The sequence below is a fragment of the Pseudorca crassidens genome, chromosome 15 (assembly GCF_039906515.1).
Source record: "Pseudorca crassidens isolate mPseCra1 chromosome 15, mPseCra1.hap1, whole genome shotgun sequence".
In the NCBI taxonomy this organism is placed as follows: domain Eukaryota; kingdom Metazoa; phylum Chordata; class Mammalia; order Artiodactyla; family Delphinidae; genus Pseudorca; species Pseudorca crassidens.
In genome coordinates, this window is record NC_090310.1 from 17,745,302 (window position 1) to 17,758,056 (window position 12,755).

At 41.9% G+C, this 12,755-nt stretch overlaps 1 long non-coding RNA gene across 1 annotated transcript in view; it reads left to right on the top strand.

Annotated features, from left to right (window-relative positions):
• The window catches only part of LOC137207011 (uncharacterized), a 195,752-nt gene that overhangs the window by 158,224 nt on the left and 24,773 nt on the right, over positions 1-12,755 (top strand). Inside the window, exon 3 of the long non-coding RNA XR_010934908.1 lies at positions 4,744-4,871. This is a non-coding gene — a long non-coding RNA (uncharacterized lncRNA). The remainder of the gene's footprint in view (positions 1-4,743; positions 4,872-12,755) is intronic.

Consider the following 12,755-nt stretch of genomic DNA (forward strand, 5'->3'; position numbering starts at 1 on the left):
ATAAATGTCCCTTGTGCCAAGCCACTGATGTCTAAGGGGTGGTTCGTTAGAGGAATCGTCCTGAGTCTAGAGAATCCACTTGCACTGCCCGAGATCCAGCAGTAATCCACTTTATCTTCAGTAGCCCCTCCAAGGGTCTTCCTCCCCCAGCTCTCTTTCCATATGGCTTCCAAAGCAATAATCCAAATAACAAAGGCTGACCACGGTCACGCACGCACGTCTCTGCTTGAAGAACCTTCACTGATGCCTACAAGATAAAGTTCAAGTCTTTTATTAGCTGGCCCTTCCTGCATCTTTTATTTTATCTCTTATTTGTCTCCTCAGTGAACCCTGCAAAATCTTAAAAAAAAACAGAGCACACTAAAATATGATTTCCATGCAACAGAGAGCATAGATATTACTTATTGCATAAAGAATTGGATACAGGCAATTACTATGACACAGGCAGGTGAGTTTGGATTTCACTGAGTTTAAGGAACAGTTGTGTTTGTAGAGGTCAGCGCATTCATACACCCAGACCCCGGCTGCCTTTGGGCCCACCTATTTATAACATTTTCCATTAACAAGTTTTACAAGAGATGGCATATGGAACACATGGAACCATGGTCACACATAAAGACGTCCGTGGGAGTGATACAGAGTGGGTGAGCCTAGTCACTGCTTACTGCTTTAGAAGAGAATCTTTAGGCATCCTTCTGCTGTTTTCCCATTACCTGCCCTCTGCTACAACCATTGCAAACACCCTTCTATTTGTCAAATGACCCAGTCCTTTTCACGCCATCGTGTCTCTGCGTGGGACGCTTTCCCTGTCTTACCCTCCAGGAAATGCCCTAGTCATCCTTCAGAGCTCACTGAGGGCTCACTCTTTCTAGCTAAGCTTCTCCAACCTTCTGGCTCCCTTGCTCCTAAGGCAGGTTAGTCATGAATTCCTCTAGCTTAAAGCTCTTGGTGCAAGCTCTCCAGTTAGAACATTGTGCGGTAGTTATCTGGTTGTGTATCTGTTTTTCTCACTAGACAATGAGCTGGGAGGAGAAGAGTATTATTGTTTAAATAGCATATTTACATATACGAAATACATATAAATGAATACGTGTGTAAGTAGCAGGTACTCTACATGCACAGATTGACTCATGAGTAGGGGGCAGAGGGAGTCTGTATGTCCACATGCAATTCAGCCAAAGCGTTGGCCACAGGCTGGTGATGAGATCACTTATGTTTCCCCTCACCCCTTCTAGGAGGGCCATGGATGCGACATGAAAGAGGAAGAAAATGTATTCTGAGTGGTCCCAGAGGTCACAACTGGGACCAGTAGCTGGAATGATCTGGGGCCTAATGTCGGTTCCGTTAAAGATGACAATTTCCCCTCTTCACTAAAATACACTAAAAAAAATAAAAAAGCAACGAAGACATGTTTTAAACATCAGAGAAGTTCAGATAATAAAAGACATATACTATGTACCTACCAGCAAGTTGCATCAGATGTTGACATTTTGCCATATTTGCTTCAGGCCTCTTTGTTAAAGAAACAAATGTTACAGATAGCGTTAGAGGCCCCTCCCTCACCCCTCCCTCCCCCCTCTCAGAGGCCACCACTGCTTTGTGGTGGGTGTGTATCCGTCCCATGCACGTGTTTGTACTTTTACTAGAGGTAACAGACATTATCGTTAAATGAATATTTACACATATGAAAGATATGTAAATGAATAGATATGTGTGTATAGTATCATATTGTATGCACCAATATAGTGTTTTTTTAAGACATCCTTTCAGTTGCATGTAGATCTAAAGAATTTATTTGAATGACTGCAGACTACCACTACTGTACAGATAAGCCCTTTGCTGTTTGCCTACTTAGAGATATTCAGTTACATTTTTCACTGTGATAACCAGTTCTGAAAAGCACGTCTTTGTTTATGCTTCATCATGTGCACAAAATAACACATTCTAACCATAGAACTGGCTGCTTCCAGAGGTCAAGGGCTTCCAGTCCCTGGAGTTGATCACGGGGAAGCTTATCAAGGAATGTTATAAAGGGGTTTCCTTCACTGGTTTTTAAGTTGAATCTGATGATGTGTAAATTCCCTTATAACACTGAAGCTGGAGGTTTTCTTGAGTTTGGGAATGAAATATTAAATAAGCATGTCGTGGAGTTTTCTTTGAATTCTAGGGTCACAAGCCAAGTGCAGTAGAAGCTAATCATGGAACCAATGATTAGAAGGCCCTTTAGCAGCCCACCTCTTGGTGGGTGTCTCCATGTTGGAACTGTCATTATTCTAAGCAGTTTTCATTAAGTCATTCAACAAACATTTATTGAGCACCTATTATGTGCCGGGCACTAAGTGTTAGGCATATGTAGTGAAGAAAACAAGGTCTCTCGTGGAGTTTATGATTGCAGAGAAATATGTAATATAATGTTAGGTGCCTTTATGGGCTGAATTGGGTCCCCCCAAATTTATATTTTGAAGCCCTAAGCCCCAGTACCTCAGAAGAAGACTACATTCAGAGATGCAGTCTTTAAAGTGATTAAGTCAAAAGAGGCCATTGAGGTGGGTCTTAAGCCAATCTAACTGCTATCCTCATAAGAATAGGAAATTTGGACACACAAGGAGAGATGAGGGCACACGTGCACAGAGGAAAGGCCACGTGAGAATACAGTGAGGAGGGGCCCAGGCCTCAGGAGAAACCAAATCTGCCGACACCTTGTTCTTGGACTTCTAATCTCCAGAACAGTGAGAGAACAAATTTCTGTTGTTGAAGCCACCCAGTCTGTGGGCTTTTGTTCCGGCAGCCTAAGCAAACGAATACAGCAGTTGTGGAGAAAAATAAAGCAGAAAAAAGAGATGGAAAATGAGGAGGCTGGTATTTTATGAGGACGGTCAAGAAAGCACTGCCCTCGGAAATATTTCATCAGATCCTGTGATGCTCTGCACTTTACAGATGAGGGAATGTGAGCTCAGAGAGGTTAAATGCCATCCACAAAGCCACACAGCTGGGAAGCAACAGGGATTCAAACCTCTGTCTTTTGATTCCATATTACTCTTGTGTTACACAGTGCTGTGCTGCTCCTGTTTTTTTATTTAAAGGGAAGACTAGCATAGAGATGATGCTTTACAGTTTATACATTATTTTCATCCATACTCTCACATTTGATCATCACAGCGAATTTATTTATGTAGGAAGATGATCTCCCTTCCTTCCCCTCTGCTCCCCTGCGCCCGCCCCCCTCCGCTTTCTTATCATCTTTGTTTACTGAGGCTCAGAGAAGTTAAATGATTGGCCCAATCTCACAGCAGCAGAGTAAAAGAGTCAGAGCTAGAACTGAATTCTACTCCATTGATCTTTCCACTTTGTAAGAGAAAGTGTTTCCTCTTCAGACAAATCCTTGATCAGCTCCTGAAATTTACATCGAGCTACAGCCCTGTATTTACTCTCCTGAGAGATATCCCACCTGGACCCCCGGGTGATCGGCTGGGCCATTAGCCTCAGCACAGTAAGCCCATTTCTCGGAGGCATCAGCCCTTCTAGCTCCCACAGCCCACAACAAGACCCTGCATGGCCCATCAAGCCTCCCGCCGCAAATCAACCTAACTGCGGAGAGTTAATTCGTCTAACTATAAAGGGCATTCAATAAGTGTAAAACAAAACTAATTGGTTCTCTTCCATACAAATTTAATCATACCATAAAATGGGATCAATGCAAATAAAAACCATTGAGGAGGTTAAGTGTCGAGGATCCATAAAGGGGGAAAAGCTGTCCGTGCACATCATCCTAGGGATTGAAATCTGGGCGCGTAGTCACATGTGCATTAATCATCTCGCACGCGGCCAGAGTTGACAATAGCTGGGCTGTGTTGGAGGGACACTGCAAATGTCCTTCTTTTGTGCTGATGGTGCGGAGGAGATGATTTCCTCATTGATTTGGGGGCGCATTTGTTATCAGCTAATACATTCTGGATAATATTCATCAGCTGCCTGTTTCCTGCGTGTGCACGCCACACGTTGCCTGCAGGTGCTGCCCGAAGTGTTCTGGCGCTGACTGCCCTCATTGTAGATAAAGAGGCTGGGGTTTGTGGAATGTACTTCCTCAAGGGTTAAATAATGCAGAGGGGGAGGGGTGTGGAGACCTCTTCTGTGCACAATTTATTCGGCGGAGGGTGGGGGGAAGCTGGGAAGAATGGCGACTTCTAAAACATCAAATCCAATCCTTTGTTCTATTATTACCCCTTACTGGAGGGGCAAATGAAGGCATTTATACCACTCACCTTTGTTCGTCTATCAGATGGATTCTTGGCTCCTTTCCACCCTAGGTGGAATCACTGGAATTACCTGGAAGCTGAGCCCTGTTCAGACTCTGAGGGGAGCCTATCAGGACGGGTCCCTGGGGAAGGGCAGCCCCGCAGCCAGTCTTACTGCCATAGAGTATGTGCTCCAGACTTCTGCCCAGGGAGGTGCCTGTCTTTCTATTTTGCATTCTGATCAAAGCCCTTGCGAAGCTCACACCAAAGCAGACATTCCACTGGAACCACGACATTGCTACCTGTGAACTCTGAGAACCACCATGACCTGGAATGGACTAGGGCCACATGCCGTGTATCTGGACCTCTTTGATGTAGACCTTGTCGTGGTTGTGTGCTGAAGTCAACTTTCTCTTCCTTACCTCTCCTTCCTGCTTCTACTCCCCATTCCCCAAGGTGGCATAAACTGTGAATTGCCACTAAAATCCGTTCTCCTCTTCTCCCACAGCCACAGAATCACAGACGGACGTGGATGCCCAGCCAGGGACCGCAGTTCCAAGCCTCCCTTGCAATTAATTAGGTGTGGCCGTGACTGAGTTCTTTTCCAAGGGAAGGTAAACAGCTGTGATGTGAATGGTAAGGATCAGTGAGACCTTGGAAGTGTTTGAGAAGGAAATGTCACCATCAGCCTGGGCCCCTGAATCTCAGTGTGGAGCAGAACCCCTGCCCATGTGAAATACCTTCCCTAGACGCACAGTGTAGGGGAGAAACTTCTATTGTATTAAGGCTATTATATATTTGGGTCTATTTGTTACAGCACTTTTGCTGCTTCTAACCAATACATTCCATCATGCCTTATCTCTGTAGGCATGTCTAGTGTATGTCTTCAGGTCCTATGCAAACTAATTAGACCTACTATCTACTGAGATTTTAGTTCTTTGATCTCATCCATTCTTCACTTTCCCACTCCCAATGGAAATAGTTTTCTTTTTTTTGTTTTTTACCAACTTCAGCATTAATACATGCTTATTGTGAAAACAGACAATGAAGACTTGCACAAAGATAAAGTTTCACTCACTATTATTATACCATCCAGAGGAAACTACCCTAAATCTTTTTCTTTAAACATACACATCTGCATAAAATATTTTTACTGAAGTATAATATACATGAAGAAAAGTTCACATATCGTGAATGGACAGCTTGATCAGTTTTCATAAGGTGAATATACCCTTGTTACTGGCAAGCATATCAAGAAACAGAACATTCTTACACTCAAGGAATCCTCCTTTTTCCCTGATCCACTTGTTACCCCCAAAGGTAAACATGCTCTTTTTTAAAAACCAAAAATTTGACTAAACATTTTTTGCAAACTGATTTTTAAAAAGTTTTTAACATACCATACATTTCTTTCCATGTCAGTGTATATAGATGTGCATCAGAATCATTAAAAATTAATAGTATGCCCTTTAATTAATGTATCATAAATGTTGTGCAGTTTGGTTAAAATGATGCTACAGTGAGAATTCTTGTATACACGTTTCTACATTCTTTTTTCCTCCTAAAGATGCAATCATAGAAGTTGACTTTCTGGATCAAAGGTATAAACTCTTTAGGTATTTTGAAAACACATTTAACATTTTCTCAATAGAAATATTGTATCAATCAACATTCCTATTTTCCCATGCCCTGAAACATACTACACTTACATACCTTCCTCCTCATGTAGCAACATTTATTGGGCTGGAGATCTATTGTTTTTGGCTTCCTAGAACATTTCTACCCTTATTTCCCTTCTTCTGATCACAGTCCCTAACCCTCCTGGTGACTAGGGTGGTCATGTGACCCAGACCTGACTAATCATAGCACCCTTTTGTTGGAGTATAATTGCTTTACAGTGGTGTGTTAGTTTCTGCTTTATAACAAAGTGAATCAGCTATACATATACATATATCCCCATATCTCCTCCCTCTTGCATCTCCCTCCCACCCTCCCTATCCCACCCCTCTAGGTGGTCACAAAGCACCGAGCTGATCTCCCTGCATACCACCCTTTGGAATGAGCACATGATCCAAGGAGAGCCAATCAGAGTTCTTCCCTGGGATTTATATACAAACAATGGAAGAGAGACTTTTTTATCTGCCAGTTTTTCTAAGCTGGGACGATGTGAATTTGGGGCTGTCAGTGGCCATCTTCCCCACAATATAGAGAGGTTTTTGTTTGTTTTTTGGTTTGTGTTTAGAATGAAACTAGAGCTAAACAGAAATAAGACATAGGATATGAGAAAGTAGGAAAAGAGTGTTTGGATAAGACTGAACTCCTGAGGCTCTGGTTTTGTGGGAGTTGATCACAGGCACTACCTTGGAACCCTTCCCAGTTTTGTGAGGCAATGAATGACATTTTTGCTTAAGCTATTAATAGTTTAGATTGGGTTTCTGTTACTTACAACGGCAAGAGCTGTGGCTATTACACATTTCCATAGAAAGATTAGATGCAAAACAGGGAGGAGTAGTTTCTGACATGTGGATACCATTTGGGAAGAAAGATTAATTTAGTCACATCCAGTCTTAAAAAACCAGGGTTAGCCATTAACGAGCCTTCAACTGAGGAGGGAGTCTCTGCCTATATCACCCTAGTGATGATGTTTGAATTTTTTTGGTAAACTGTTATACAAATGTGAGGGTCTTTAAAGTATTTAGAACTTTGTCAGGAGGCACGATGTGTCAGAATTATGCCCGTCTTATAGGAGAGGATACTGTAGCTCCAAGCAGTATTGTTGACTAGTTCAAATGACTTTGAGGATGGATGAATAAGAGCCTGAGTCATTTCTGTATTTCTCAAGCAGAATGTCTTTGGAAGGGTCATCCCAACAGAATGAGTGCTCACATCCGGTTTTGCCTTCTTGTTCCCTCAGCAGATAAAGCTGTGGATGTAGAGGCACCTGCAGAGGTTGACATCGGGGGTCAGGAGGGAGGGGAAGGCCCAGCATATGTGGAGGGCCTGTGAAGTCTAGGCAAATAGTCTGTGTGTGGTGGTAGTGGTGGCAGTGGCGGCGTGTGTGTGCATTTGTGTAGTGATGGTTGGACATCCAGGGATGCACTAGAGAAGCATCCTGTCACTGGGAACCCACGTAGCTGGGAATCCAGGAGAACTCTGGTCCCTGCTGGGAATCTGGCAGGACAGGGAAGCATCCTTTCCCAGAAGTATTCTGAATAATTAGGGAGGTTTGCTAGGCTGGAGCTGAAGAGTAGAAATAGAAACACAATCTATGACCACATAGGTGACAGCCATCCCATATCAATTCTGAGACCCAGCATCCTGATCTCTAAAATGGGCATCCAAAACCTACCTCAGTTAATGGCAACTTACCAGTAACGGACTCAGAAACATGGGAGTCAGAACCTCTTCCTGTGGGGAGGGTGCTCAGGGGATGGGAATAATCACATATTAGCATCAACGTGGGAGCTCAGGTCTCAGGATTTCTCTCCACAAAACTTGTACACCCCAGGGCCTTTGTACTTGCTATCGTTGTTGCCTGAAACACCCTTCCTCCAACTCCTATTTATCTTTCAGATTTCAGTTTAAGTGCTGTTTCCTTTACGAAGCCTTCTGCTCCCCACACTTGCCCCAGACCAGATTAAACTTCTGCTAACCCCCAAAGCTTCTATTTTCATCATGTATCATTGTTTGTTTAATGATCCGCTCCCACAACCGTCCTTGGTTAGACTGAAAGTTTGTTGAGCATTATTTATGGCACGTAGTTGGCACTTAAAGTTTGTTGAACAACTGAAGGAATGAAGAGTTTGGGATACCTTCCTGAAGTCCATCAGGGATGGTGACTCTAGGTCAAGTTCAGGTGATGGCATCCTAGAAGGATTTGAATTCTTCCAGCCTCAAGATTGGAATTGGGGCTGGGTGAGCTCATAAATGAGGTGTGATATCTGGAGTCCTGACCCGCCTCCACAGCTGGGTAGACAGAGACAGACAATGAGGTGCACTAATCTTCTTCCTGGATTCTCTTTCTTCCAGAAGAGTTGAGAAAGGTCACACTTTGGGTCCTTATTGGTCCCCCCAAAGAAGCCCATCTTGTACATCAGTGGCTCCCCAGCCACTTACGCACTGCCGACTCTTTCTAGTCCTGGGTCTCTGCTTCTGATTCTCTCTTCTGCTTCTGGGATCTGCTTCACCCTGAGCTGCTGGGGCTCTGCCTTCTTCCCTATGGTTTATCAGCACAACACCTGTTGCCGTTCTACTCTTTCATTTGTCTGCTTTCAATAATTATTTAAGCTTTATTAGGTATTTATCAGGTAAACTGTCAGCTTCTGAAGTTTGCTTATTGTAGCCAGAGGTTGAGAAGGGCAATTTGTGTGCATCTCATAGCTCACACGGCAAATCCTCTCTCTAGATTGAAATTTTGATATGAACATGATGTTTTATGAGATAATAGAAGAAAGCTTCCAAATTCTGGGGTTTGATAGATATTTTTTTCCTCTGAGCTTTCCTGAGAAAGAAATACGTGTAAGCAGCTCAAGTGGCTGGGTATTGGCAAGGAGGGTGTGGAAATGTCCTCAGTATGGGGAGTCAAGAAGGAGCAGATGAATGCTCCAGCTCAGATGGCCTTTATTTAATTAATTAATTTATTTAATTTTCCAACAGTTTTTAATGAAAATTTTCAAACAGACTGAAAAGTAAAAAGATATACATATATATATATATATATACATATATATATATATATATATACACATATATATATATATATAGGCTGCGTTGGGTCTTTGTTGCTGCACGCAGGCTTTCCCTAGTTGTGGTGAGCAGGGGCTACTCTTTGTTGTGGTGCACATGTTTTCATTGCAGTGGCTTCTCTTGTTGCCGAGCACGGGCTCTAGGTGCGTGGGCTTCAGTAGTTGTGGCACACGGGCTCAGTAGTTGTGGCACGCAGGCTCAGTAGTTGTAGCTCGTGGGCTCTAGAGCGCAAGCTCAGTAGTTGTGGCACACGGGCCCAGCCGCTCCGCGGCATGTGGGATCTTCCCGGACCAGGACTCGAACCCGTGTCCCCTGCACTGGCAGGCGGATTCTGAACCACTGCGCCACCTGGGAAGTCCAAAAAATAATTTTCAATGAATACTATATAATTATCACCTATATTCTACAATCAACATTTTAGAATACTTACTTTGTCATATATCTATCATCTATCCATCCATGAATCTTATTTTTGATGCATTTCAAAGTCTATTACAGACATCAATGTAATTCACCTTTAATTACTTTAGTATACATACCATTAACTAGAGTTTACTATTTGTTTACAGTTCTTTTTTTGGGGTGTTATTTACGTATAGTTAATGCACTTATCTTAAATATACCATTTGATGTGTTTTGACAAATGCACACGTCTGTATAACCCAAACCATCACTCCAGAAAGTCCCCTCATATCTCTTCCAGTCAATCTCTGCACCATCCCCATTCCCTGCAAAAGGTAAGCACTTTCTGATTTTTTATTTTTTTACCATAGAATTGTTTGCCAGTTCTAGGATTTTACATGTGGAAGCATAAGCCTGCAGTACATACTTTCTTGCAAAACGCTTCTTTCACGTAGCGTGTTTTAAAGCCTCATCCATGCTGTGTGAGTCAGTAAATTATTCCTTTTGCTGGCTGAGTTGTAGTTCATTGAACCAATATCTCAGGTTTTGATTACTCATTCTCCTGCTGATGGGCACCAAGACTGTTTTCAGTTTTGGGAAATTATTAACAAAGCTTACATAAACATTCTATACAATAGTTCTTGGGCACATATGCTTTCATTTCATTTGGGTAAACATCCAGGGATGAAATTACTGAGTCATGGGTTAGATGCATGTTTAGTTTTATGAAAAACTGCCAGAACTTTCCAAAGTAATTGTACCTTTTTTCATTCCCATCAGCAACATCTGAGAATCCCAGTTGCACATCCTCATCAACAGTGGTGCCGTCAGTCATTTTAATTTTAGCCATTCACATGGGTGTGCAGTAGTTCTAATTTCATTTCCCGAATGACTAATGAGGTTGAGCATCTTTTTTCATATGATTATTGGCCATTCATTAATCTTCCTTCGTTAAATGTCTGTGCAGATCTTTGCCCATTTTTATTGAATTGTCTGTCTTTTTATTATTGAGTTGCAGGAATGATTTATATATTCTGGACACTAGTCCTTTGTCAGATATATGTTTTGAAGATCTTTTCCTCAATCTGTGGCTTGCCTATTTGCTTTCTCAATAGTGCTTTTTGATGAGCAGTTTTTAATTTTTATGAAGTCTGATTTAACCATGTTTTCTTTTATGGTTATTGTCTTCCTTAATTCTGTCTAGGAAATCCTGGCTACCTCCAAGTCACAAAGATAGTTTCCCAGTTTCTTCTAGAAGCTTCTAGAATTTATGATCCATATCAAATTAATTTTTGTATATGTGTAAGGCAAGGGCCTAAATTCAGTTTTCCATGTTAGTATCCAGTTCTTCCAGTGCCTTTTGCTGGATAGACTTTCCTTTTCTCCATTACAATGACTTGGTGCCTTTGGTGAAAATCAAATGTTTATAGATATATGAGTCTATTTCCAGACTCTCTATTCTGTCCCACCGATCTATTGGGGGATCCTTACGTCAGTTCATACAGTTTGGATTAATGTAGCTTTTATAATAAGTCTTGGAGACAAGTACCATAAGCCCTCCAACTTTGTTCTTTTTTAAAGGGTTGCTTTGGATATTCTAAGTTCTTTGCATTTTCATATAAAATTAGCATGTCAATTTCTTTAAAAAAAATCTGTTGGGATTATGATTGGGATTTCAGTAAATCTAAGGGGAGAATCTAATTTGGGAAGACTTGTCATCAATTTTGAGTCTTCCAATTCATGAATATGGGCTATCACTCCAGTTATTTAGATCTTCTTCTTCTTTTCTTATTTTTTTTAACAGTTTAACTCATTTATTTCACCATCAGATGGGCTTTAAATTCATGAGGTGGAGTACAAGCCAAGTTAAATACCACTGAGCTCTCTAGCTCCTTGAACTCTGCTGAAGTGGACGATTAATCTGGCTGTAGAGCACCAAAGGGGTTGCAACAGTGTAGGTGAGCAGTAATGTCCTGAACCAGAACAGAGGCAGTGGAATGGATTCAGAGGGCAGAGTGTTTGAAGGGGGTAAAAACCACAGGGCTATAGTAGCGTAATAGGAGTTGTACAATCCTTTTTATTTCTGTTTCTGGTTGATACAGCAAAAAAGAGGTAGATACTTTTATACCATAGTTTTCATAGGCAGAAACCGAAGCTCCAAAAAGTCACAGATGAGGACATCTATTGTTTTTGCTAGACTGGCATCCACTCTACACACATTTTGGGTAACCGAAGCCAGGTTTTCTTTTGGGGAAATCACCCATCCTCCATTTTCAGTTCATGAAATTGGGGTAAGATTGATGAATCCTCCAGCTCTAGAAGTGGGCATACGACCAGGTTTGGCTGATAGGTACAGATTAGTCCCCTGACCAGGGTCACTTTTCACGTGTGGAATGGCCCCCTGACCTAGACCAGCGCAATGCCACTAAGTTCTGGAGCTTTGCTTAGGAAGATTGTGGGAGAGAAACCCTTTCTCTGATGGGGCTTGAAACAGTGAGGTTGTAATATGTGTAAGACTGGGGCTGTTGGGGGCTTCCACAGGGGAGGGGTGCCTAAACTGAAGCCAGTGAAGAGGAAAAGAGAATTAAGAAGAGATGGAGATCTAATGACATCTAGGCCTGGACCTAACCATTCCTCAAGAGCCCACATCTGTACCTTTCAGTTACATGAAACAGAAAGAGCTTATATTATCATCATTATTATTACTGTTATTATTTCCTTATATCATTTTTTTATTGGAGTATAATTGCTTTACAATGTTGTATTAGTTTCTGCTGCACAGCGAAGTGAATCAGCCATACGCATACACACATCCTCTCCCTCTTGGACCTCCCCAGCCCCCATCTCACCCAACTAGGCCATCACAGAACACTGAGTTGATCTCCCTGTGCTATACAGCAGGTTCCCACTAGCTATCTATTTTACACATGGTAATGTATTTATGTCAAGTCTAATCTCCCAGTTCATCTCACCCTTCCCATCCCCCCCATGTCCACATGTCCATTCTCTACATCTGCCTTTGTATTCCTGCCCAGCAAATAGGTTCATTTGTACCATTTTTCTAGATTCCACATATATGCATTAACATACGATACTTGTTTTTCTCTTTCCGACTTACTTCACTCTGTATGACAGACTCTAGGTCCATCCACATCTCTACAAATGACCCAATTTCATTTATTTTTATGGCTGAGTAATATTCCATTATATGTATGTACCACATCTTTATCCATTCATCTGTCGATGGGCATTTAGGTTGTTTCCATTGTCCTGGCTATTGTAAAATAGTGCTGCAGTGAACATTGGGGTGCATGTGTCTTTTTGAATTATGTCAGAATGGCCATCATCAGAAAATCTACAAACAATAAATGC